This window comes from Triticum urartu, chromosome 3 (assembly GCF_003073215.2).
Source record: "Triticum urartu cultivar G1812 chromosome 3, Tu2.1, whole genome shotgun sequence".
Classification (NCBI taxonomy): Eukaryota; Viridiplantae; Streptophyta; class Magnoliopsida; order Poales; family Poaceae; genus Triticum; species Triticum urartu.
The window spans coordinates 218,240,341-218,244,828 of NC_053024.1; the positions used below are offsets into that span (position 1 = coordinate 218,240,341).

The 4,488-nt window shown below is 43.2% G+C and overlaps 1 long non-coding RNA gene across 1 annotated transcript; it reads right to left on the reverse strand.

Moving 5' to 3' along the window:
• Positions 1-2,561: 2,561 nt before the first annotated feature.
• LOC125548285 lies at positions 2,562-3,398 on the reverse strand. The gene is made up of 2 exons (XR_007300970.1): positions 3,038-3,398; positions 2,562-2,963 (listed from the first exon to the last, which is right to left on the reverse strand). It is a non-coding gene; the product is annotated as an uncharacterized LOC125548285 (long non-coding RNA).
• Between the last annotated feature and the right edge of the window lie 1,090 nt (positions 3,399-4,488).

The window sequence follows — 4,488 nt, forward strand, 5'->3', positions numbered from 1 at the left end:
GCGGGAAGCTTGCGCGGGAACTTGCGAGGTTGCGTGGGAACGGGCTCACCGACAATTCATTGGCGCCACCGTTTGGCCAAAAGAACGCCCCCGCGCGCTACGCCAGCTTAAGCTGTGAGCCGTCTGTGGCAGCGGGGTGACAAGATGTGGGAGAGGAGGACGAAAGGACACGTACACATACGGTTAATACAAAAAAACGTTTGCGATTTAATTACCTACTATACCCCCATCCTGGTTTATAAGTAGGATTTAATTAATAAAATACGAATGCATGTCGCCTAAGATTATATCCTTGTAGTCGTATTTGAACATAGTTTCCAGCTATACAATTTTTGAAACATGCATTAACACTTTTTTGGTTAACTTTAGGGATATATATCAGCAAGCGTTTTCCTACAACACACATGGCTTATTCCATAACAAACAGCTCGGATGGATCAACTGTATGCCACGTATCGCACACGCAACTCTAATCTGATTCGTGCTTGATGTCTCGGACATCGCTCGCACATTCGTCTTATTTGCCACGTATCACTGTGCCGGCCTCTGTTGGCGTCCGTCGGCAACCTCTGCTTGCTGTTAGGTGCTGCAGCGCACTGTGCTCGCCGTTAGGCGCCATGGCGGGCCGTTCTCGCGTTCGTCGGCGCACTCGGCTTGTGGACATCTTTTTCTTGCGCGTTCAACTGCTATAGATATATACAGCCAGTCTATTCTGATAATATTATCAGAATAACTATTCTGATAACACTTTCGCACTGCACGCTCAATGCAAATGCACGTCATTTTTTGAACCAAGTGTGTTGCAGTACTCAGGCGAGTGAACTTCCCGTGGCAAAAAATTGCACGCACCGTTTTGTCTGGTACTGTTTTCGCTTTAGTTTTTTAACCGTTTGTCGGAACGAGGCATGCAATATATCGTTGAAAAGCTATGGATTAGGCGCAACTTCGCCATGTTGAACACTTTCCGAGATTCTTCACGGTTTAAGAGCAGTTTTGAAAATGGTGCGGCGGATGATGAGTGGCAGCGAGCGTTTTTTCGCATTTTTTTCTGAACCGCTTGTCGGAATGAAGCAAATGATACACCGTTGGATAGATATCGTCGAGGCGCATCTTTCTCATATCTATTTCTTTCTCTAACTTGTTACGGTTTAAGAGCAGTTTCAAATTTACTAAATCGCGGGATTCTATTTTTCAAATTTTTTCAAATTTTTTGTACTGTTTTCGCTCTAGTTTTTAACCGTTTGTCAAAATGAGGCGTGTAATATGTCATTGAAAAGCTATGGACGAGGCACTACTTTGTTATGTTGAAATGGTTTTGAGATTCCTTACGGTTTTAAGTTAATTTTGAAAATCGTGCGGCGGACGACGAGTGGCAGCGGCCGTTTTCGCGAATTTTTTACAAACCGGTTGTCGAAATGATTCAAATGATATGCCGTTGGAAAGATATCGACGAGACGCAACTTTTTCATGTAGAACACTCTCTCTAATTCCTTACGGTTTAAGAGCAGTTTTAAATTTAACAAAATGCGGACACTCTGTTTTTCGCGACACCTAAATCGACGTGGGTACTTCATCCGACAGAAAACCGCACTGCATCGGACGAAGACCGCACTGCATCAGACAGGCAAGCAAACTTCATGATTTCTTTTGTCGGATGTATATTTTTCTCAGATGAGTTTTTGTTGTCTTTTTTCCAACTTTTTTTTATGAACGAGAGGACGACAGAGATGAGGGCAAGTGAACCACATTACTATTTTGTTTTTCGCTAAAGAAATCGCACTTCCACGCTATGCCCAAGTCAACACCATCATTCTCAAAAGTGGACCACATCCGAGGATGAAACACATTGCATGTGTTGATGTAGTTGACTGATTTTTGAAACCGCACTGCATGAGACAGTCAACTGAACTTCATCCGTAAATTTTCACAGACGAGTTTTTTTTGTTTTTTTCAAACATTTTTTTATGAACAAGAATGAGAGTGGACCGCAGAGACGAGGGCAAATGAACCACAACATATATCTAAGTGAACCACATTACTTTTTTGTTGTTTCCCTAATATTTTCCACACTTCCATGCTGTGCGCAAGTGAACATCATCACTCTCCAAAGTGAACCTCATTATTTTTGCTAGTGAACTTCAATACCTTTTTTTTCAATCGTCCCACAAACGAAACAAAGTGTATTAGAAAGAAGTGAACCTCTTGTACTAGTGAACCGCATTATTATTTTTGCTAGTGAACTTCAAACCACTTGTGGGAATTTGTTTTTGAAGTAAATATTTATTTGAAGAACTTTTTAAATACATTTTTTTGGTAATGGAGTGTACTGCAGAGTCCTTCCTAGTGGACCTTTTTTTAGAACAAAGTACACTGCATTTTCTTCACGATTTTTACCGTACAAAAAGTTCAATGTTTTCTTTGCTGCTTTTTGGCAACAAGCAGACTGCATTTTTTTGTACCTTCAAAGCTGCAAGCGACCCGAATCTGGACTCCATGGTCGAGAGTAACGAACTACACTGTACTCTACTACATCATTATTTTTTACGGTGCAAAATACCATATGGTCGAGAGTAAGGGACTCCATGGTCGAAAGTTTATGTGTGTTTTAACAGAACGACAACCCAAACATCATACTTTTTCCTTGAAACACCAAAACAAGGACCCGTGGACAAACTGCACCTCCGCAGGGCGCCCAACCACACTACAATTTTTTTTGCAATCTGCGTGCCAAAAAAAGAACCACACCGCCCCACGCGCAGAACTACAAAACACCAACGACGAGCTGCACGGCCACGATTTTTTTGCAAACGGCACACCACGAGATGAAAATAATGAACAACTGCAGTGCACTAGGGGGAAGAAGATGGGTCGGAGCAGGATCAGGAAGCTCCCGTTCCCTACCAAACTGCCCGACGCCGCCCCAGGAAACTTGTACGTACCATTTTTCCCATTTCGACAGTGCACTACAGAACAAAATTCAGTGAGCTTCAACAAAAAATCAAAGGAACTGCAACAGTTGGAGGAGGGAGCTCGTTACAGGCCATTGGGGGGATAAGGAGAGGAGCATGCCACCACAGCCACCGTCCTCCTCTTCAGCCACAGCTGCGAGAAGCAGCGGAATAGATGGTGGAGGCCATGGCAGCCGGATCAGAAGGAGGGGAAGCCGTGGCATGGGGGAGGTCGGGGCGGATGGGTCGCCGTCAGGGTGCCCATCGCGGCGTCTGGATCCAGTGAAGGGGCAGGTGTGGAGCAGAGATGGATCCAGTGAAGTGGGGCGGCGCTGGGTGGCTGCAGGGGCAGGCGGCGCTTGGTGGCGGCCGGGTCGGCGGCGGGAGGTGGTCGTCGGGGTGGGCGGGTTGGGTGGAGGCCGGGGGCGGGCGGCGCTGGGTGGTGCCCGGGGGAGGTGGTGGGAGTGGGTGGAGGGAGGAGGCGGAGGGGAGAGGTCGTGGCCTCGTGGGCGGAGGCAGTTTTAGGTAGATCGAGTAGTACGTAAGTGTTAGCAGTAAGACTTTTAAGGGTGTTATTGTAAGAGACAATTGCATTTTTATCCTAAGTTGGTTTCTATCAACGGGTTTTGCCCTTACTTTTCGAGCTTGCTCAGTTTTGCCCTTACTTTTTTCGTCGAGGTCTCTCGAATGCCCTTTGACTATTTGACCAAAACTTTAAAAATTTATAATTAATTCATATGAACTCAGAAAAATGTAAATAAGATATCAAAATATTCAAATAAACATTACCTTCATGTGCACATCATTTGCATTCAGGACAAAAGCACGGTTTAAACTACCTAATGTTATTAACATTATTAAAAATATAAAGGTATAAACAATATTTTTTTCATGAATAAAAATTACATGCAACTGTAGGTGATGTTTTCTGAACATCCTGATATCTTATTTGCATTTTTCTAAGTTCGTATCAACTTGTTATGAAGTTTTCAAATAATGGTCAAAGTCGTTAGAACATTCTTAACAAGATGATACAAACTCAGAAAAATGCAAATAAGATATCTGGATGTTCAGAAAACATCACCTACAGTTGCATGTAATTTTTATTCATGAAAAAATATTGTTTATACCTTTTTATTTTTAATAATGTTAATAACATTAGTTACCTCAGGTAGGTTAAACCGTGCTTTTGTCCTGGATGCAAATGATATGCACATAAAGGTAATGTTTATCTGAACATTTTGATATCTTATTTGCATTTTCCTGAGTTTATATGAATTAGTTATGAATTTTCAAAGTTTTGGTCAAACGGTCAAAGGGCATCCGAGGGACCTCGACAGAAAAAGTAAGGGCAAAACTGAGCAAGCTTAAAAAGTAAGGGCAAAACCTGTGGGTAGGAACCAACTAGGGGTAAAAATGCAATTGTCCCTTATCATAATAGACCCATCATATATATATTGATGTTGTTGTTCGCCGTTGAGGGGACCGCGGAGCGCTCTGCTCGTGTCCCTCTATGTGCGCTCTGCCAGCGGTTGGTCGT